Consider the following 24,292-nt stretch of genomic DNA (forward strand, 5'->3'; position numbering starts at 1 on the left):
TTGCTAGAAGAAGCTGTATTTAAGTGGTATTCACAGCAATGATCGAGTGGCATTGATGTGCGACGCCGATGCCATCACCACCTGATAAATGTATAAAAAGACAATACATTTATCGATGGATAAATGTATTGTCTTTTTATAATTTTTAAATAAAGTCTCTACAGTATTTTATTTATTTTTTTTTAATTTATTTTCATCAGCACTACCTATTTTATTTAATAAATTTTCCATTTATTTGTGTTCTTAGTTTTTGTTCTTTTACGGCTATCTTTTGCTTCACTAATCTGAATGATCTCTTCCCCCCACCACAATTAATCCGGATTAGCGAGGATTTACTGTATATGCCAGTTCAGTTCCATTTCCACCTCCAATATGCCAAATCTCAGTTGCCTCAACTTGCTTCTGTTGCCCTAACTGTTTGCTCTGTACAATTCCTTTTGCTTCAGAGGTGGAACTTCATATATCCACTCTGACATTCTTGGTCAGAGACATCCTGAATTGGACTCTTCTCGTTTTGATCTCTTCTAGCTTAAAATCTCTACTCTATTCTGTCAGATTCATCTCTTGCCTCTATCATTTTCCTAACTCCACTAAGAACTTGTTGGCATTTTTTCATTTAAACTTTACTTTTCCCCAGTCTAACTTTCCCAAAAGTGAGATAATATTCCTCAGATTTTAATGATCACTACTCCAGTTGGCTTCAGTTTTCTGGTTGCACAGACCCAGTTGGTCTTGATGCTGAGGCTTTTGCAATTAATAATGACCTTGCACAGCTTATTTATTTACCTACCAGAATATGAGACAATCCTAACCACACACCCTTTATCTTTTTCTCAAAAACGATCATTTTAAGTACATGGTCAATGTTAGTGGTCCTCTAAGCACTTCAGATTACAACTTGATGATGGGTTCTTCTCCAATGGAGCAGCTCTCGTATGGCCATTCTCAGCCTTGTGTTGTTAGACATTACAGGAATGTGTAATGGAATGTTCAATTTCTTCTGTTCAATTTCTATTCTTCTTGTTGAGGAGAAAGTCAAATAGGCAGTTTATTAATCACTCTATACATTAAAAAAGTTTTCCTCCTAGTGATATTTATTCAAGCCAGTGGGAGAAGAGGGTGAGGCAATTATGTCACTACAAATGCAATTAATTATTGTCAACTGACTCCATAACATTCACTAACCTTTTGCACATGCTTCCCTGTCTAACATTTGATGTTCCATTGTAACATTTTTTTGTATATTAATGAATTTTAAATATGTGTACAGTTTGTAAATATTTCAGTGAAATATTTTAGTCCTGCTCTTTGGGATGCAACAATATTCCTCATGCATTATGAAACACGAAGCAAAAGGCCTTTTCCTAAGTTACCTATATAAATGCAGGTAAATAATTACATAGGTCATTTCCTGCCACCTCCATAGCCAGGTGGGAAGGAGCAGCAGTGCGTAGCACATGCTTCTTGATTAGACCGGGGTTCGAGCCTGTTACTACCAAATACGGAGGATGCGGAAAGGTCAGGGAATGACCACTGCATATCCCGGAGCAATATCGCCTTAGTTGCTAATGCTCCTAAAAACCAAATAACAAAAACAGGTCATTTCCTGATTAATATCGATCACAGTGACATAGTGTTTTTTTTTTTTGTCTGGCGGCACCTGGGTTTACCCCAACTCCACGGTTTTACTCTGTGTAGAGTACAATACTCTGCATAAGGCTAGGGTGTGGTTGTGTTGCTCCTCCTCTTGCCACTTAGCCTGGGGGCCCGTGGAGAGCCACTAACAACCCCAGTTTCCATCACCACTGTGGGGAGGCGAGCCACATTAGGAGAGAAGAAAGCTCTGGCTGGGTGAACTCTGGGGTAGCCTAGGCGTCCAAGGAGAACCCCCTCCCCCAAAAAAAAAAGAAAGGGAAAAAAATTTTATTAGAAAAGAGATAATGGGGAGATAGCAAGAGGGTGGGATAAAAGGGGCAGGGAAACAGAGGGGCAGTGTTGAGGCACTCACCTGATTTAAAAGGGGAGACTAGGGGGACCCCTGGTACAGGATGCCCATCCTGGTCCAGAGGGTGGGAGTTGAAATTGGGTGGTGGGGTGAGCCACCAGGGGCCACACAATGTGGGGGGAAGGAGACTTGGCCACCCCAAGTGGTAGGAATAAAAGAACATAGGGAAAGAGATTCCTATGGTGGAGTGTGCTTTTTTGCAGCTTTGTTCCACACTGGCCTGGGGGTTACCCTAATGGCCAGTGTCAGTATCCCACACCATGCCAGCTAGGAAAAGCTACAGCATCGCGTCAGCTTGGATAACCATGAGGCCTATGAGGGCCTGCATAGCCATCAGTCTGTTGAGTGAAGAGGCTAAGATAGAACATGCAATTAATAATAACTTTCATTCACTCAACATTCACACAATTTTATTTTTTATTGTTTTTCTTACACCTTCTGTTTTCTTTTATATATTAGATTAGATATCGATCGGTGCATTTCGACACATCTTTTATTTAGAAAAGATTTGACTTACTCCATCATACCTCTACATATTATGCAGAAAAGCATGCACAGAGGTTAGCAAGCAGGGCAAAGCCCCTAGTTTGTTTATTTATTTTTTTGTTGTTGTTTGGCCAATGCAGCAAAAGCCCAAGGCTTCCTTGCATATAGCTAATACTAATACTATGTACATAACAGTACATACAAAATGATATTTATATGGTTATGTAAATGTTAATGGATATTTGCATAAATAGAGTGTACATGAAATGATTCATAGTAGGATTGTGCAAAGCTCATCAGTTAGAATTTTTCTCAGCATGGTCAATGCTTGTTAACAGGAGAGACTGTTTTTTTTACAGGAATGGGATATACTTAAATAGAAGGGGTGCAAGAATATTTGCTGATACTATCGAGGCAGTGGTGAGTTGGAAAACTGCTAGCTTGAGGGGGGTACACAGACTAATAGATTAAGCAGAGCTGCAGGCAGAGGTGAATGTGATTCTTGCACTTCTATTGGAAAATGAAGCATCCTGGAAAGCAAGGTGTCAGGGATTTCAGGCCTTGCTGTGGGTCATCATGGAACAAGTAAATACATGGGCTGTGTAAGGATAACTAAGAGTAAGATCATGTGCGTGTACACTAATGCCAGGAGCAGTGTAAATAAACTTGATGAATTTGAAGTACTGATTAAGTCATCAAATGCAGACATTGCAGAAATAGTAGAGGCATGGTGTCACCAGACATAAGTGATGCTGAATTTGAATATGGGAAGTACAATGTATACAGGAAGAACAAGCAGAACAGGAGGGTGGAGCAATTATGCTTAAGTTAAGAAGCATATTAAATCTAAGGCAGTACATCCAGTTGACTTGGGTGACCGGTGCAATGTTGAATCAGTTAGGTGTGATATAAGCATTTGGAAACGAAACTGAGAGTAGAAGTGCGTTATAGGCCTAATACTGTGACGAGTATACCAAACAGTTATACAGAGAAATAGTGGGTCAATAAATCAAATTGTCTTATAATGGGGAATTTTAACTCTCTAGATGTTGACTGGAATTTGTGGCTTTTACACACACACACACACACACACACACACAAGCAAGACTTTTGTAGATTTCTTGGATGACTGTTTTCTACATTGGCATGTTAGAGAGGCAACAAGAGGAATCTATACTCTTGATCTGGTTATCAGCAGAGATTCTACATGCATTAAGAATCTCCAGGTAAAAGATCCACTGGGTGGCAACGATCACAGTTTACTAATGTGGAATTTAATTAAAGACATAACTACTGTCACAGGTAAAGGCAAGGGTGACTACAGATGTATCAGACAGTTTTTAAATTGTGTGCAGTGGCACCAACCGAAGGTGTTACCAACAGCAAATTCTAAATGAGAAGTAGTCAGAGAAGTAATCAAAGATGCTACTAGGCTTTTCATACCAACACAGACATACTGTTCAAGGCTTAGACCTAAATGAATGTCAGATGAACTATGAGACACTTAGCAGAGAAGAAAAGTGTATGGGATCCGTATAAATTATCAGGTGATACAGAAGCCTGTGGTAGATATAAATTAGTCTGTAATCAAGTCACAAAGGAGATTAGGCAGGCTAAGGCAGATTATGAGAATTCTCTGACAAAGAATGCAAACAAAAACAGCAGAGACATCTATTCTTCTATAACAGTAGAAGGAAGGGGTTGAATAACATTTGGACCACTTGATGTTTATGGGTTAATTGTTGATGACCCTGCTCAGGTCACAGACAAGTTGAATAGGTATTTTGCATCTACATTGACACATGAGGAATTATTTAGGGTAGGAGATGCCAGACGTTTATCAAACTCTTAAGGAGGAGCTTAATGACTTTGTAATTTGCTGATGCTATCGAGGTAGTGTTAGGTCAGTCGGAAAACTGTTAGATTGGGAGGATACAAGGACTAATAGATTAACAGTAGCCACTGGCAGAGGTGAAAGGGATTCTTGCACTGCTTCTATTGGAATGAGCAGCAGCTTGGAAAATAAAATGCAGGATATTTCAGAGACTGCTGGGAGTCATTGGGGTACAAGTAAACACATAGGTTGTATTAGGGTAGCTAAGAAAAAGAACTGGTGCATGTATACTTGCGTGTACACCAATGCTAGGAGTTTGGTAAATAAATTTGATGGATTTGAGGTATTGCTCAAAGCATCAAAGGCGGATATTGTTGGGATATCAGAGACGTGGTGTCACACAGATATAAGTAATGCAGAATGGGAATTTGGGGAGTACAACGTCTACAGAAAAGATAGACAGGATAGGAAGGGAGGAGGGGTTATGCTATTAGTTAAGAAACACATAAAATCCAAGGAAGTGAAGCCAGTCGACATCGCTGGACAGTGCAATGTCGAGTCAGTTTGGTGTGACATAAGCATTGGGAGATCAAAATTGAGAGTAGGAGTGTGCTATAGGCCTAATGACTCTGATGAGTATAATAAGAAACTGTACAGGGAAATAGTGGGCCAGTAAATCAGAGTCTTATAATGGGGGATTTTAATTTCCCAGATATTGACTGGAATTTGTGGGTTGGTCACTCACACACTAGCAAGGCTTTTGTGGATTTATTGGATGATTGTTTTCTAAATCAGCATGTTTGGGAGGTAACTAGAGGGACCAATACTCTTGTTTTGATTATCAGTAGTGATTCGTCATGCATTAAGAATCTGCAGATACAGGAACCACTAGGTGGCAGTGATCACAGTGTGCTGAAGTGGGATTTACTCAAGGAGGTAACTACCATCAGGGGTAAAGGGAAGGGTTATTGCTTTTGTAAAGGCGACTACGATGGTCTGAGACAGTATTTAAATTCTATACAGTGGGACCAACTGATGATGTTACCAACAGCAAATTAAAAATGGGAAGCATTCAAAGAACTTATCTTGGAAGCTACTAGGCTTTACATACCAACTAAGAAATATTGTTCAAGGTTTAGGCCTAAATGGATGTCAGATGAACTAATGAGACATATGACAGAGAAGAAAAATGCATGGTATACATATAAATTAACACGTGACACAGAGGCCTATGATAGCTACAAGTTGATCTAAAACCAAGTTACAAAGGAGGTTAGGCAGGCAAAGGCAGATTACGAGAAATATTTGGCAAGGGATGCAAAGAAAAACAGCAAAGTTCTTTATTTATGTAAACTCTAGAAGGAAGGGGATGAATCAGATTGGTCCACTTGATATCGATGGGTCAACTGTTGATGATTCTGCTCAGGTAGCTAACAAACTAAATGAATATTTTGCATTGACATTCACACATGAGGAGTTATTCAGTGAGGGGAATGCCAAAGGTGTATTCAACTCTGGCAGAAAGCTAGAGAATCTTGTAATAACTGAGAGTAAAGTGGAGGAGAAATTGTTGAAGATAAACACAAGAAAGGCACCTGGGGTGGATGGGATCTATCCAGTTATATTAAAGGAGGCAGCAAAGTAAGTAAGCAAACCCTTAGCCATAATTATGAGAGCTTCCTTGGAATCAGGGAAGGTGCCCACAGACTGGAGATGTGCAAATGTGACCCCAATTCACAAAGGAGGATCAAAGGCTGACACAAGTAATTATAGACCTGTGAGTTTAACTTCTGTTCCAGGAAAATTAATGGAGGCACTTGTTAAAGAAGCACTGCAGGATCATCTAGACAAGACTTCAGTTATAGCTTGGACACAGCATGGTTTTGTTAAGGGAAGGTCTTGCCTGACCAATTTGATTGGATGCTATGATGTTGGCTCTCAAAAAATTGGATGCAGGGAATAAATTTGTAATAACTGAAAGGAAAGCAGAGGAGAAATTATTCAGGGTGGACATAAAAAAAAAAAAAGCACCTAGGGCAGATGGAATGTATCCAATTATATTGAGGGAGGCAGCAAAGGAGATAAGCAAACCCTTAGTCATAATTATGAGAGCATTCTTGGATTCAGGGGAAGTCCCTATGGACTGGAGAAGTGCAAATATATCCTCAATTCATAAAGGGGATCAAAAGGTGACAAGAGTAATTACAGACCTATTAGTTTAATATCTGTTCCAGGTCAAATAATGGAGCCACCTGTACAGGAATGCAATCATGGGCACTGGTGCAAGTGCACCTTTGGATGTCAAAGTAATAAACAATTTTTAGTATTCTCGTTAATTTATTGACACATTCAAACTATACGAATTCTACAAAAAAAAAAAAAAAAAACTAAAATATTAATTCAAATAATTTATTAAAACAAGAACAAAATAAAAATAACTCTTGCAAAACAGAGCTAGACCGGTTAATTTTCATTATCTTTAAATAAAAATTGCAATCTTCTCTTGGCTTCTCTGTGAATATAGTTTGATATAGTTGCGTTCAATAAAATCTTCATTGCCAATGACGAAATTTCTAAACCTTTTTCTTTTTCACTCTGCATGAATGTGCTCGCAGTCTGCACAGTACTTTCTTCCACTGATCACGAAACGTTGGCTTTGCTGCACACGTAAATCAGTCAATATTGGCTTAATGAAGATATTGCTGTATTCGAAAATTTGTTGAACAAACCATTTTTAGTATTCTCGTTAATTTATTGACACATTCAAACTATACGAATTCTACAAAAAAACCTTCAGTCTGCACGTTCAGTCTACACCTTCAGTCTGCACGGGTATCATCACCATTCTCCCCACACAGAGTGGAAAAGGTCTGGGTTCGAATCCCATCATTGACACTAGGAACTTTTATGGACTTTTTTCACTCCGTGCCTAAGTTAGTCAGTCTCGGGCATAGATAGCAAGATTTTTTCCTAGAAACGGGTTTTTTTGTCCAGTAAAACAGGCAAATCGACTAGAGAACACACACAATTTACAGACACAATACACATGGGTATATGTAATAACTTACTGGGTGACCCTAATGTAATACAGTAGGACGTTGGTTAATCAAATAATTTGGATAATCAAACAAGAGAATACCCAGTTTATACGAAACAAAGTGTAATTAGACTTACAATTAAATTGTACACAAGGTTATTGCTACTGTGTTTTGAAATATGAGTATTATAAAAAATAATTGATTTAGCAAATGGTTTGTAAATAATAACCAAAACGTTTTGAAGAAACAATGTACATTTATTTTGAACTTACCTAATTGTTTTACATGGTTTCAACTATGAATCAATTTGTTTATTTTTTTATGTAAAAAAAAAAAAAAAGCAATTGCACACAAATAAGAATATAATGAACCTTGGGGAGGTTTATTTTTTTAAAATATGTAATCTTGAATTTTTCTTTGAATCATGTGAGATTGTCTTTTTTTCGTGGTGAGGTCTCTCATACTCTTTAATAGCAATATCTCCATAGAACTGCATTCAGACATTTGTTCACACCATGCCATTGCAGTTTCTAGCCAGTGAAGGCCTCCACATGATCGAGCCCGCTCCCTCTTCTTCTTCGTCATCATAATGACCTTGGTAAAAGTCAGCACATTCTTCATCCTGGACTAATGCAGCAATTTCTTCTTCATTTAAAATATGAATAACCAGGATCATCTGCATTGTTGTTTAACCATGCCTCTGCATCGTCTTGCCCACACTCGAAAAACCCGGGAATCTCTTGAAATAAAGTTACAATCTCATCTTCTGCGTCTTCATTCAAATCTTGCACATGTGTGACAGTCTCTTTGGCAGCACCCCAAAGTTTATGCCATGCCTTTTTCAGATTTCTCTCTGACAACATGTTCCTGGCATCTGCTAACATGCAGCAACAATCCTTAATGTTGAGCTTCTTTGAAAACTCAACCACACGCTCTTCATCTCCCTCTGGCAGCAGCAAGCGACGCAAGTCTTGTTTTTTGTACATCTTTTTTAGTTTTTCTATAACACCTCGATCCATTGACTGCAGCAGGGCTGTAACATTTGGTGGTAAAAACCTGACAATGAAGTTCTCATCAATTGAATTCATTTTTTGAAGAGGAGGGTGTGATGGTGCATTATCGATAATAAACAAAACTTTGCCAGCTTTATCCTCATTTTCTTGATGCCTCTTCACACTTGAAATAAAATCTTGACTAAACCAATCCAAAAAAACGTTGGAATTCATGCAAGCATTTTTCTTTCCTTTATATCATACTGGTAGGCACTTTTACACCTTTAATGCAGCTTGGATTTCCTACTCACCAACAATGGTAAAACATACTGTCCACTTGCATTTGCACACACCATAACTGTAACACGCTGTTTGTTAGCTTTGAAATGAGGAGCAGCCATTTAGTTGTGACGAAAGTGATTTACGAGGGAGTGACTTCCAATTAAGACAAGTTTCATCTGCATTGTAAATGTCATCCATGGAAAACCTTCTTCCTCTGCAATTTTCAGAAAAGCCTCTTTAAAAGCTTCTGCTTCTGGGACATCACCCGATAAAGCTTCTCCTTGAATTTCAAGCTCCCTTATACTGTGCCAAAATTTGAAATTTTTCTTGCCATCCTATGCTGGCTTTAAATTCAGATGGGCTTTTAAAATTTTGATTCAATTTTAACTCTTTTTTTGCATAAGAGGTCCAGAAATAGGTTTGCCTTGACTTCTGTTTTATAGAAACCATAAATAAAGATCATCTGCTAATTTCTCATCACTAACTTTTTTCATAGTTTTTTTTTTTTTTTGAGCCATCTTCATTGTCAAACTGTGAAGTAAACTTCAAAATTTCACTTTTTTTTTTTTTTCTGCTCTTGGTCAGATATGGTTGCTTTACCAACGTTAAAAATCTTAGCAAGTGATACACCGCTTTTGCCCTTTTCCAGTTGATTAATAATTGTTATTTTGTCTTCTATTGACAACACATTGCTGTTTCTTTTGCCTGTGGATGCTATTATTAACCCAAAGGGGCAGCAGTATTAAAATTAAAAAACAAAATGACAATATTTCACTTTAAAATAGCCACAAACAAAAACCCAAGAGCATTGAGTGATTAGAAACGAAATGCTTGAAATAACCTCACACTGCAGTGGCTCGCAGCAAACTGAGTGAAAGCTAACCGCTCCACCATACTCCCATACTTACAACAGACAATGATGCAATGATGTCACTGGAGACTATCTTGGGTCCACACAGCAATTAAAGCCAACATTTGATTTTTAACTCCTGTAATGACAAATTAAGACTATTTCTATGCTATGCATATATCTTCAAATAAATAATTGGAAACGAATGCAACAAGCGGCAGGAGTAATATTTCAGCATAACAACCAGTGCACTAAGTAGATGCTGTAATTTGGAGGGGCATCTGTGGTTCAGATAATCCTTTTTTTTTTTTTTTTTTCTTTTTTTTCACCACCTTGCAAAATATCCTGCCGGTCCCCATGAATGCAGTTATACTGTAATTAAAGCATGGATTTGTTAAAGGGTGTTCTTGTCTAACCAATCTGATTGGTTACTATGATGCAGTGGAAGGAACTGGATGCAAAAAAATAATTTTGATATCATTTGAGGAAAGACTTTGATTCTGTTGCACATAAGACTGTTGTATAATTGGAGCAATGTGGCATTAAGGGCAAGTTACTGCTATAGATAAAGGGATGGTTAAGTGGAAGAAGGCAGAGTAATAATCAATTGGCACTGCTCTTTGTGGACTAACGTTATTAGTGGAGTTTCCCAGGGTTCAGTGCTGGGCCAGTTGTTGTTTTCAATATTTATTAATGATATTGATGAAGGTATATCAGGCTTAATGTCAAATTTTGCAGGTGATATAAAGGTTGGCAGGGTGGTTAATGACAATAATCAGAGAGCTACTATAACAAGATCTAAGAAAATTTGGATATTGGGTTTAAAAATGGCAGTTGAAGTTTAACATAGTTTCCTCACTTGAGGAAAGATCTGCTAGAACGGGTGCAGAAATGGGCAGTCGGATTGATGAAAGAAACAAAAGGGTGCTCTTACTTAGAAAGGCTTTGGTTCTGCAAATTGCAGCCTCTGGAGACTAGGCACCTGTGGGGTGATCTGATTGAGTATAGATGGGAGAAGTGTGTAGTGGGTGTTTTTTTTTTTTTTTGGTTGATGCTGTATAAGCTTGCTTTCTTGCATCATTTGCCACTACTACAAAGATTTTCTTTTCCATTCTGATTTTTAACAGCAATTAAATTGACTATTAAAATTAAAGTAAAATCTGTTCTGTAAACTTTAAGATAATCATTTTAAATATTCATTAAGTGTTCATTTTAAATATTCATTAAGTTTTCATCAGCTAAAAAATTAAAACAACAAATGAAATTGCAATTTTTTTATCCTTTGTTGATTTTTTTTTCTGTTCCCATAAAATGTCCTCAATTAATTCAGTTGTTTTATAAAAAACAGATGGTAGAAAAGAAAAATGAGTGAAGAACAAAGGATCTTAAACACAGATATTCTAATTGTAAACTTCAAAATGAAAGGGGGACTTAAATGAGAAGATAAGGAAAAACAGCTGTCACATTGCCAAAAATGTAAGTAGTGCATTTTAAAATTAGTAAGGAAATTTCAGTTTTGGGTTTTGAATTATATAAAAATCTTATGATCTAAAAATTTACTCTTAATTGCAGCAATCTTTGTAATTAAAAATTAAGTTATAAATTTATACATTCAGTTATTTACTAAGTGTATTGAAGTGTGTGGTGGAAGCAGTGAGGAGTAAATTTTTGCATCTTTAAATTTTAGCACTTCAAAGTTCTAACTGGATTTTGAAATCATAAACTTGGATTTCAGGAAAGCCTTTGATACTGTTGCAGATAAAAGACTGCTGTACAAATTGAAACAGTGTGACATTAAGGGCAAGTTTCTGTTATGAATAAAAGCATGGTTGAGTGGGAGAAGGCAGTGGTTATCAGTGGACACTGCTCTTCCTGGAATAATGTTATTTGTGGAGTCCACAGGGTTTGTTGTCGGGCCCATTATTGTTTTCTATATTTATTAATGATATTGATGGAGGTATATGACACAAAGGTTGGCAGGGTGGTTAATAACAGCAACAAGATCTAGAAAAAATCTTATCCTTCACAATGATGTTTTTCAGGGTGCACTTACATTGTAGCTACCATAAACTGGTTTTGTTTATACAATAATAAATTCCATCCTTTGGGAATCAGTGAACTGGGTGGCCAGAGGCAATAATAGGGACAGTAATCGGATTACTGTGCCAAGATTTGTATTAAACATAACAAAATTACAATATTTATTTCTCACAGGACGAAAACGAAATTTATAATACATATTAATTGAATTTTGTAATAAACAAACATATTTACATAGAACCTATTCTTTCACAGGGGAATGGTATGTGCTTCATATAAATGATTATTTTGTATAAGCTGAATTTGTATTAAAAAGATTTTACTGTAATCACAATGGCCTAAAAGAATGTGAACTGTGTAATTTTTGCAACTTTTCTGGTCCTGTAACTATTAATTTCATAAAGAAAGCAGAAAGTGGTTATTGATCTTCATTGTAATCTTTTAAAAAATAAATGTTAGTGGTATGACACTAGGTCTTGATACACTGAGTAAAGGACGTGTCATTTTTAGGTTATCACATGCCTCAAAACTGCCGATACCATTGCAAAATTGATTTGAAATCTTAAAATATTTCAAATCTAAATTCATGATGGTAGCCAGGTGTTGGAAGAATTATACAGTGAGAAGACAAAGTTCTTGTAGAGAATAGAAATATTTGAAAATAATGGGAATTATGTTGGAAATTGATTTCAAAAAAAAAAAAAAAAAAAACCTCATGGGAAAATTGATTACTTTTTTGTAGTTCACTTCTATAATTCCCATTACATTAAAAACTCATAAACCAGAAGATATCACATATGCAGTTGTGAAATCATAGTTAAGAATGCTAATGGATTGCATTTCACAATAGGCTACTTCCACACCATTGTAAATGCAACCCAATAGGACCGATTAGACTCAGAAAAACGTTTTTATGCTCTCCATAATTTGAGCTTCCTTCTCTGAGATGGGAATTCTCTACATCCCTGCTATATCTGTGAAGACTAAAGGAAACTGTCAAATTGTGCATTTAAAAAAAAAAAAAAAAAAATTGTGAACAAGATGGCATTAGTTATATTAAAAAGTGCCATTAGCCCTGAATATATATCATATTCATCATTTCTGAAAATGTATATTTTAGAAATGATGAAACCGATGACAGCAGCAAAGTTTAAGTAGTTTACAGTGAAGGTATTCATTTATTTTACTGAAAAAGTTTTTAACTAAATGGGTCATTTAAGTACTAACAGTTCATTATAAAAGCATATGAATGATCTCCTGCAAGTAAGTTTCTTGTGCATGAATACAATAAAATAGTTTTGATGAATCTGCAGAAAGGTATTAGCCAATTTTGTGTACAAGATTATCAAGAAAATACAGAATAGGTTTGAATACATTTTTTTATTTCTTGGGCTTATCATTGGTGTCATTAAACTTGTAAGAAGTGGGAGTTTTTATTGGTTAGTAATGCACCCTATTCCTTACAGAATTTTCCCTAACCTAGTGGCAAAATTCTATAAACAAGATGGACTGGCACTACTGAGCAATGTTTTGTTGAAAGAAAAAATTTTTTTTATCATACTGACAGTTTTGTTACAGTGCAACGTGAGTTTAATGTGATTTGAATGCATAAAAGGCCCAGAATGATTTTTCCACAAGATGAGGATTTTTCTTGTAGATTTTTCCATAAGATCAATCACTGTATGTAGTCTGCCCTATCATATGGATGGGACAAATCACATACAGTGAATACAGTTCTTCATTTCTGAAAGAACATTTTAATGATAACCACTACAGATCAATTTAGCATTAGTAGTGGTATATGATGCAAGAAAGCAAGCTTATGCAGCCAGAAAAAAAAACACACACACACACGCACACCTCCAATTTCACCTATCCATTCCCTCCAAACGTTTGTCTAGTTTTTCCTTGAATTTATTTAAGCTCTCAACTTCCACAAAGACAGATGGAAGTTTGTTCCAGCAATCAACTACACATTGGCTAAAGGCAAATTTCAGCACATCTATTCTGCAACCACCCTTCAAAACTGCTGATACCAGCTCCCTCAAGTGTGTAATCTGAAGAAGAGGAAGAATCCCATCAACATTGGGCTTGCTCAAACTATTTAAAGCCTGAAACACCTCTATCAGATCACCTTGCAGTCTCCAGACACTGCAATTTGCAGAACTTAAGCCTTTTTTTCGTATGAGCATCCTTTTGTTCTCCTCACCAGTCTTGTTGCCCTTCTCTGTGTTAGCATTAGTAGAGGCATATGATGCAAGAAAGCAAGCTTATACAGCATCAGCCAAAAAAAAAAAAAAAAAAAAAACCTTCCCATTTCACCCATCCATTTGCTCCAAAAGTTTGTCCACTTCTTCCTTGAATTTATTTAAGCTATCAACTTCCACAACGACAGATGAAAGTTTGTTCTATCAATCAACCACCAGCTGGCAAAAGGCAAATTTCCGCACATCTATTCGACAACTGTCTTTCCGCAATTTTAGTTTATGCCCCCTCGGGTTTGTAATCTGAGCAAGAGAAAGAATCCCAACAGCATTGAACCTGCTCAACCATTCAAGGTCTTATACACCTCAATCAGATCACCTCACAGGTGCCTAGTCTCCAGATGAAGCAATTTGCAGAAATTAAGCCGTTCTTTGTATGAGCACCCCTTTGTTCCTCTCACCAGCCTTGTTGCCCTTCTCTGTACTCTTTCTAGCAACTCTAAATCCTTCCTAAAATGAGGCTTCCGGACGTGTGTGCAGTACTCAAGGTTTGGCCTGACCATTGCATTATACAAGAGGATAATCACCTTATCCCTGCTAGCAAAATTCCTGTTATCACTGACATGGCCCCATGACATGTTCTGGCAGCCTGTCTGCACTGTTCAGAAAACTTCATATCTGACTGCACAATTACCCCCACCCCAGGTCTCCTTCATTCTCCATTACCCTGAGTATAACACACAGTTGGTACCTTTCTCTGGGGTTACTACTACCCATTTGCAGTATTTTGCATTTGTCGATATTAAACTTCAGTTGCCACTTCTCAGCCCATCTGCCCAACTTTTCTAGATCCTGTTGCAGTAGCATGCTGTCATTAACAACACTGCCAGTAATGACAGTCGCCAGTCTCCTAATGCTGCAAATTGCAGAACCGAAGCTCTTTCTTGGTAAGAGAACTCCTTTGTTCCCCTCACTAATCTTGTTGCCCTTCTTTATACTCATTCCAGCAGCTTTACATGCTTCCTAAAATGAGGCCTCCATATCTCTATGCAGTACTCAAGGTGTGGCCTGACCATTGCCTTCTACAAAGGGATAATCACTTCCTTATCCCTGCTTGCCAGATTCCTGGTATCATTGACAAAACCCCATGAGCTGTTCTGGCAGCTTGTCTTCACTGCTCAGAGAACTTTATATCTGATTACACAATTGCCTCCAAGACTTTCATCTCCACTACCTTGAGTGCAGTACTTTGCATTTGTCAATGTTATACATCAGTTGCTACTTCTCAGTTCTTCATTTGCCTATCTGCCAACCGTCATAGTGTCCGCAAACTTTGACATTAAGCCTGATACACTTCATCAATGTCATTGATAAATATAGAAAACAACAATGGGCTCAGCACAACCGTGGGGGATGCCACTAATTACATTAGTCCATTAACAGCAGTGTCCATTGATTACCACTCTGTCGTCCCCCATTCAACCATCCCTTTATTCATAGCAGCAACTTGCCCTTAATGCCACACTGCTCCAATTTCTATAGCAGTCTTTTATGTGCAACAGTATCAAAAGCTTTCAAAAGTAATTCCTATATATTTCCTGGATATATACAGTAAGACCCATGTATCTGCAGGAGATACGTTCTGAGACCTACCATGGATGGCTGAAACTGTGGATATAATCTAACATCTGCTGACTGCATATATAACATGATTTTCTTGTACATTCATATGTATAATAAAGTTTAATTGATAAATTAAACACACAGTAAGACATTACCAACATTAAATACGGTAATAATAAAGTACAGCAGACTCTCAATTTACTAGGAAGCAGATTAACTGGGACACTTCGAGACTCCAAATTAAAAAAAAAAAAAGTAAACCAGAAAAGGCAAAATTCAAGTAATAACTAGAATGGGTATAAACAGATATTTTTCAAGTCGTAAATAAGTGACAAGAACCAGCATTGTAAGTCGTCATTGGGAGATTAGTGTACCTACAAAGGGTACTAGGAAAGTTTTGCAATACAGCTTTGTTTATTTAATTTTTTCAAAGTAATTTCCTCTACATTCAATACACCTCTCCATTCTCCGAAACCAATCTTTAAACCAGTTCTGCCAAGTTTCACTAGGGAGTAAAGCACACTCGTTGTCCCAAGCCCGTAGAAGGTCCTCATCACTGGAAAACCGCCTCCCTTTTTGCTTCATTTTCACATGCGGGAACAGTGCAAAGTCGCAGGGAGCAAGGTCTGGACTGTAGGGAGGGTGCTCGAGAAGTTTCAGTCCTGTCGTGGTCAAATATTCAGTGCAGGCTTTGGCGCGCTGAGCTGCAGCATTATCGTGATGGAGGTACCAGGTGTCCATTCTTGACTTTGGCCGCAGGTTCTTCATAGATCCAATGACTTTAGGCAGGCATTATTCAGTATACCACTTAGCTGTGACTGTCTTCTGCGTGTCCAAAACGACACGTTCCACAATTCCACTCGATTTGAAAAATACAGCTATCATTTTCTTCTTTACAGATCGGGATTTTCTGACAATTACGGGTGTGTCGTCATCATCAAAGACCCAAACTTTGTTTTGAGCCTTGGTCGGCAGATCGTAATAGTACAGCCAAGTCTCGTCACCTGTCACGATGTTGTTCACATACCGAGATTGTCCCTTATCAAACTTTTTTAACATCTCCCGGCACCAAGTCACACGTCGTGTCATCTGCTCTTCAGTCAGTTGATGCGGCACCCAGAGAGAACAAAGTTTCTTCACGTGCAAATGATCTTACAGAATCGAACGAATTGCTGGTGCATTTAGGCCCAAAGTATCCTCTATCTGTTGGTAGGTCACTCGCCTGTTTTCGTCAAGCATTTTCCTCACAGCAGTAACGTTTTCCTCCGTAACTGACATTCGTGGCCTTCCCGGCCTCTCAGAATCCTCCAGAGTGAAATTTCCCCTTTGGAATTCTCTATACCACCTGAATATCGTTGTACGATGTGGACAATCATCATCTAGTGCAAGAGTCATTTCTTCTAAGCACTGGTCTATGGTTAAACCACGCACGAAATTATACCGCAAAACTGTCCTTATCTCATTTCGTGACCACGATGCCATCGCAAGCACTTTACACTCTCACTACTAATGAATAACTGAGCCCATCGACTTGGTGCGGCGGCTACTAGGCACGTATGAACATGTCTCAACAAGCAGCTTCCTGTGATTCATTGTTGCGTCATATTGCAAAAATTTCCTAGTACCCTTTGTATTTTCTTGCAACCCCCACTGTCTTCACATCTATTGCTCAAAACAAAAAGAAAAAAAGAGACCAAATGTTTAGTTTTATTTAGTGCGTCATGTTGATTGTTGTTCCATCACACTGCAAAAGGACAAATTTTGCTTCTTTATTTATGTCAGTGGTCAGAAGCAGGAGTGCAGTAGCACACGCTCTTTGAGTAGACTTGGGTTCAAGCCCCTGACTGCTAAATATGGCCGATCTGCCAGCCTGCACTGGACCAGTGTGGCAGATTATGGTCCATTTCCCTCACCCTGAATTGTTGAGGAGGCTTCCATCCTGCAGTGAGTTGATAATGGCTGCAGTTTACTTTTTTTTTTTTTTTTTTTTTTTTTTTTTTTAGAAATTGCGAAAATGATGGGCAAATGCAAGGGTTGTGCTTTCAAAGTAAACAAAAACTTGAAATTATTCAAAAGTTTGAAAACGGTGCATCCATTAAATCTCTAAAGAACCATTATAATGTTGGTGACCAAACCATATGTGACATTGTAAAAAATAAAAGGAAGCTATTTGATTTAAAATCGACATCGTAAAAAATAAAGGGAGCATCGTATTGCACATGCGAGTAGTATGTGTTAAGTTTTTTCTTTTTTTTCCCGTGGGTAACCACGGGTAACTGAATTAAGGATACTGGGGCACAACTGTATATAGAATTTCAGATTCCTTAAGGAATTAAGAGTTTAGCTTCTCTTTTCAGGTTACTTGTTCTACCACGTGGATGCAAGGGTATGCTACCTGCTGGTCCATTTGTAGAAAATAAAAAAATTGGTGAAAGTTAAAAAATGAACTCCCTTTCTAGGGTAGCAGTTTGATAGGCTAATATGTGTATTTTATTCAAAAATTAAACTTAGAGTTTCAGAAACTTTTAACATATAGGGTTGTTATGATTACTGATATGTCAGAACTAGGGGCTGGTTAAGGACAAAGTGTAAGATAACCTAGACGTAATGATTTAAGTGAAACTGCTTGTCCTGACCAATATGGCAAGGTATCATGAGGTAGTCACAGAGGAGCTGGATCCAAGAAATATCTTCAGTGCCAATGGATTCCCTCCTCCCATGCCATAGGTGTAATGTGATACTTGCCATCTGCCTCATTCTTGTGACTGTAAAACATATGAAGACTCAGTTGAAGTAGACTTGGGTCAGAAAGCCTTCTGCCTAAAAAAATTTGTTTATCCAATCATTTATAAATACAGTAGAATGTTAGTTATCCAGAATAATTTTAAAGGCTGATTTTTCTTCTTTTTTTTTTTTTTTTTTTTTTAATTATTAATGGTAGTACTTGAGACAAATGTTTATTATGCTACGAGAATATTTCTGTCTGTTTTTTTTTTTACGCCGTGTATCTGGTGAAATGTTGGATTAGGACTAATGGGTTTTCTTGTAAACCATGAGTGATAGTTTAGTCTTTCTCTTCTGTGAACCCAATTTTCCATGACATATTTTGTTCTCTTCATTTCATGTTATGTTTAGTTTAGCTCCATATTTGATAAGAATAATATCAGCCCAAAACTGTGTGATTTATATTTTCCTGAGTTTTTTTATGGTAAAATTTTAACGAAAAGAAACAGCACTGAAATGGACAGAAAACAAGGAAGAATGCGATATAATCAAATTAATATTAAGGGACTTGAAAGATTTTTCAGCAAAAAAAAAATGTCATAACAAACGAAACAAAAACGATTGAACATTATTTTAAAAAATTACTTTAAATATTTTTTCCATGTAAAATTTGCAGTAAAATACCTATCCGAATATACATACATATGTAAATGTGCGAATTTTTATGTATAAGTTATTATTTTAATTAAATAAATTCATTTTTTTCACATTTCTTTTACCATAATTTTTCTTTTACCAATCTTTTACCTTAATACATTATAACAGAATTTATTTAATTTTACCTTGCATTTGATTATCTGGAAAATTTTGCTATCGAGAAGAGGTCTGACATTAATTATTCCAGATACCCGATACTCTAACTGTAATGTCTAAATCACAGCACTTGCTTTTATGTCATATCCAACCAATTCATTCTCACACCATAAGCATTTCACCATTGCTGTTGCATCAGTAAACCTATAAATGAACAAACAGCTTCTTAGGAAGAAGGAGAGTATAGGCTTGTTATATAATCAATGGTGAAACTGCATTCAACAGGCCCAGTGATGAGAAGGGGCCATCCATACAAAAATGTGGGTTTACAGAGCTTGGAAACTAGCCAACTTGTCTGGTGAGGGAAGGGTGGGGAGGAACTGATGTATTGGTATTTTGGGGCACAGTTGAGGGTTATGGAACACAAACTATTAGGAAAAAAAATAGACTGGACATCAGGAAGTTTGTTTTTGTTTGTTTAAATTAATAAAAATTAGTGTTGAAATTATTATTGGTAAAAATGATTCAAGGAAGCAAGCTTATACAACATCATCTAAGAAAAAAACTTATACCCTTCATAATTGGCCAACTCTTCTAATTATTTGTCTATTCCTACTTTAAATTTATTCAACAATTCAGTAAATTCTAGCTGGAAGACAATTTCAGTAATGTACATCTATTCCAGAACCATCCTTTTTCAGTTTTAATTTATATCCACTTGTGTGTATTAGCCAACAAAGAGTAAAGATGTCATCGGCATATAGTATAGTATTAACAGCTTTAACAAAATTAACCCCAGGCTTTTGCTGAAAAATAAAAAAGTGTTTCATTCCTCCTGTAGGTATCAGTCCAACTGACCTTTAAATTTCCATAAGCTATCAGCTTTAACTATTTGCATAGTGTACTCTGTCCTGTTAAATTAGAATCAACAGTTTCCTTGTGTATTTAAAGTTGACAGTCTGGTGATTTAAGAGACAACTGTATCAGTACTTTTGTCAATGGCAAGAGTATAATAGGAGTAGATATAGGTCTACATGGGAGTTTGTTCTTGAAAATGCAGCAAGAGCATGGCTTCCTTGTATATTTTAGCCTTTACTAATACTAAAATAAAAAAAGCATAAGCATGAATGCAATTCTTTTGTATTTCCCAATAGTGAGTGGGCTGGTTTCCCTCCATAACCATAATCATCCAGTTGTTCAATCTTTAGTACACATTAAAATTATATACCTATCACTTTAATAGATTTCTGAATTTTATTTTTATTATTATTTTGTGTGGTGTGTGTATGCATGTACATGCTTGTATGCTTTATAAACGACGCCTCCATAGCCAGGTGGGAAGAAGCAGCAGTGCGTAGCACATGCTTCTTGATTAGACTGGGGTTCGAGCCCGTCACCACCAAATAAGGAGGATGCGGAAATGTCAGGGAATGACCACTGCATATCCCACAGCAATATGGCCTTAGTTGCTAATGCTTCTAAAAACCAAATAACAAACAAACAGCTTTATAAACCAGTCATGGAGGATTAAGTAAAAAAAAATGGTTTAATTTTTAGTGGCAGATTAATGAATGTCATTTATGCAGAATTTCAGATGTTCATTCCTTTTGTTTGCCAAGTTGTTTATTGTTAAGGTGCAAGTTTCACCAAAAAAAAAAAAAAAAAAAAAAAAAAGTTGCCATTTTTCTTTTTATGTTAATAGAACTTTTATTTTAAATAATTTCATTGTTCAGAAAAAACATCTTTCTGTAAATATTAATAGGTTATTTGGTTAATTTTTCAGAGTCCTCTTTCTGTTTCACCAGTCTTTGTCCTTAGTAATGAACTGAAGAAATGCAGTTTTCCAGTGTTTGTTGTTATGTGTGCGTGTGTATATATATATATATTTTTTTTTTTTTTTTTGCATTGACTGCTGACGAACAAATATTAACACATATCACAGTGTTGCCATTCAAAGGAAACTTGGACTGCCTTTGTATTTGAATTTATAAAATTAATGAAAGTTATGGAATAATAGACCATTGAATTGCTATAGTCACCCATCGCATTGTTAATATTAGGTCAGAATTTTGTTTTAAAAGATCGTTTTATTGACCTGCTCTCAATATTTGGTGCTGATTTTTGTAATATTAAGTGTGCTATTTCCTATAGTTGTATATATTGGTTGTATGTTCTGAAGTTGTATAACTTGTATATTCTTTTTACATATCATAATTTGTTTTCTTTCTCATAAGGTAAACAAATCCAGTGTTTTGTTATTTGTATATACTTGTATGTATAGCAGTGTTATAAATACAGAAGTGAGTGTGCAACTTGCCAAATGTTTCGGGTAAACTGTATATAGAGACATTTCTGCACCCTATACAGTTATAACTAGCTGTTGTGATCCGTTCATGAGATTCTCTCATACAAAGATAGAAGTCTGTATGTAATTTCTTATGTACTGTATTACATATGTAAAAACATTCATATATTGTATACCATTAGAATGCAGAAGAGGACTACAACCTATTTTGAGCATTGTTAGTTTTCGAAGTTTTTTTTCCATTTTATTTTATTTATTTATTTTATTTTATTTTTTTTTGAAAAGTAATAGTGTGAGAAGCTGTTGTTGGTTCACTGAAGGATTGTGACAGTATACCTCAAATTGATTGTTTAGATGGAGGTAATTTATTTTAAATAAAGTTTTGTTTCTATTGTTTGTGCTGTTTTATTATTATGCCTTACTGTTATATCTCCATAAAAACTTTCAATTAAAATAATATTATAGTTAGGGAAGGACATTACGTGGTTGTTTTCCATTGAGATTATTACTATAGTAATTACCACTCTTATACCATGTGAAATTAATAATATAGTTTATTAAGCTATTAGCCTAAACAACTATACATTAAAGCACATATGGAGAACCTTGGGCCCATGGGTGAGATGTGGCCTGCAAAAAATACAGACAATATATTTAATATACTGTAAAGTGTAAATTCTGCTCTGAAAGATAATTTTGTAGAAGTATAAGTGTTTGGATAAATAATATAATGTAATCCATATATATACCTAAAATGAAATAAAATTAAGTTAGCTATTTAGGCAAAATTGACTCTGTTCGGCTTGACGCAGTTTTAACAGGTATAAGTCCAAATCGTTTTAGATAACTTTACCCTCATTTCCTTTCCCTCGGCCATTTTCTCTTATTGCCATTAAACAGCTGACATGTTTTCTACTTTTCTCCTGTCAACTCGTTGAGTTGGGCCAGAAAAATCTTACTTTGTTATTTATTTATTTATTTTTTTACCTAAAATTTTTGCAGAACAAGTCTTTGCTCTAAACTATTTTTAAGTAATTAACTTAACTAGTGTTACTGGAACATATTTCACTTTGGCAGATGGTAGTTTTTGGCATTTCATGTTTTCTTGCAAACGAACTGATCGGAAACTCTGGTAAATGAGCTATGTGTTTAGACCGGCAACTGCAATCATAATATTTTCGTTTGTGGTACATAGTTCTTACAGTGTTTGTGCATTTACTTCATAAGTTTAATCATTGATTTTTGATCAACAATAACCCTTACAATGTCTTTGTCAAACAAAAAACAACCTATTGTATGAGAGAGTGTTTCATGAACGGTGGACAAATAATTATTTTTTATTGAATCAAAAAACATATGTTTAATCTGTTCTGAAACTGTTTCTGTCTTCAAGGAATACAATATTAAGCATTATTACAATATGGAACACAGCGAATATCATAAACTTCAAGGAGAAATTAGAAAGATGAAATTAGAAAAATTGGTGAAACAGACTAAGAGTCTGACTACATTCTTTTTGAAAAAGCAGAAATTTTCTGACAACATTTTGCTTGCAAGCTATATTGTATCAGAGAAAATTGCCAAGCATTCAAAAAGTTACTCAGATGGTGAATTTGTCAAGGAGTGCTTACCTCTGTTAATATTTTGTATTCACAGAAGATTGAAGAGTTCAATGCCATTAGCTTGTCTTGAAGAATGGTTATGAGACACATTGAGGAAATTTCTGCAGATATAGAAAAAAGCTTAGCAATGCTGGCTTTTAAATTTGAGTCTTTTTCATTGGGTCTCCATGAAAGCGCACTGATATATCAGATATGGCCCAGCTGGCAATTTTTATTTGTGGGATCGATAATGGTTTTTCTATTACCGAAGAAATGCTTTGCCTTAAAAGTATGAATGATGCTATCACAGGTGATGATATTTTCAACAAACTAAAAGCATCCATGAAGAAATTTAACCTTTCTTTTGATAAGCTCGAAAATGTGACAACAGATGAGGCTCCAGCAATGATCAGAAATAAGGTGGGTCTAATTTCAAAAATAAAATCAGAAATACATTTCCTCAACTTGGAAGAAAAAGATTTCACTATTTGATACACCAGGAGAACTTGTGCACTAAATCTCTTAAATTTGCAAATGTGAAGAAAGTTGTAGTCTCAACCATTAATTTTATAAAATCAAAGGGGCTCAACCATTGGCAGTTCAAGCTATTCTTTGAAGAACTTGAGAATGAATATGGAATATTGGTCTATTACTGTGAAGTTTGTTGGTTAAGCAAAGGAAAAATGCTTCAGCACTTTTATAATCGTAGAGCAGAAGTCTGTATCTTTATGGAGATGAAAGGCAAATCTGTTCCAGAACTAGAAAGTATTGAATGGACACGTGATCTTGCATTTTTTTGTTGATATCACATCTCATTTAAACAAACAAAATCAGAAAATACAAGCACAAAATCAGTTAGTTCATGAACTTTATGCTCATATGAAAGCTTTTCAAACAAAACTTCATTTTTGGAAAATCCCACTTAGGGATAGTGACACTCACAATAGTTCTGAGTATATTTCATATGCTGAAGAGCTAGTAGCCATTAACTTAGAATTTGGTGTTAGATTTCAAATCAAAAGATGCAAATTTTCAATCCTTTTAATGCAGATATTTATCAGGTGAGAAAAGAGCTGCAAATGGAACTAATTGAACTTAAAAGCAACGATCATCTTCAACAGAAATTTCAATATGTTTCTCTATTTGGAATTCTATGCCTCTCTTCTGTTAGATTGCTTTCCACGAATGATAAAATTTGCTAAAAAAACATGCCTAAATTTTTGACAGTACCTATAAATGTGAACAGCTATTTTCAAGAATGACATTCACCAAGTCTAAAACAAGATCAAGATTGACAAACATGCATTTAGAAAGCAATTTTAGGGTAGCAACAACTTCTATTCCCCCTACATTATACTTATATTTTATTTTACTATATTTTACTAAATGAAAATTTGGTAAAAGGACTAGATTCAAGTGCAAGTATCTCACTAACTGTAAGTAAATTGGTTACTTTTTGTTTTTTTTCCTAATAAACTTTGTTTCTATAATTATA

The 24,292-nt window shown here is 35.9% G+C and overlaps 1 protein-coding gene across 2 annotated transcripts in view; it reads left to right on the forward strand.

The window, feature by feature from the left end:
* Lpin (phosphatidate phosphatase LPIN) overlaps nucleotides 1-20,777 on the forward strand; it is a 257,365-nt gene extending 236,588 nt beyond the window's left edge. For both annotated transcript variants that reach the window (XM_090385615.1, XM_090385616.1), the window contains 2 exons: nucleotides 10,836-10,963; nucleotides 20,675-20,777. The gene's annotated coding sequence lies outside the window, so the exon portion shown is untranslated. The remainder of the gene's footprint in view (nucleotides 1-10,835; nucleotides 10,964-20,674) is intronic.
* The last annotated feature ends 3,515 nt before the right edge of the window (nucleotides 20,778-24,292 follow it).

This window comes from Mastigoproctus giganteus, chromosome 12 (assembly GCF_048544385.1).
Source record: "Mastigoproctus giganteus isolate SK-2022 chromosome 12, ASM4854438v1, whole genome shotgun sequence".
Lineage (NCBI taxonomy): Eukaryota > Metazoa > Arthropoda > Arachnida > Uropygi > Thelyphonidae > Mastigoproctus > Mastigoproctus giganteus.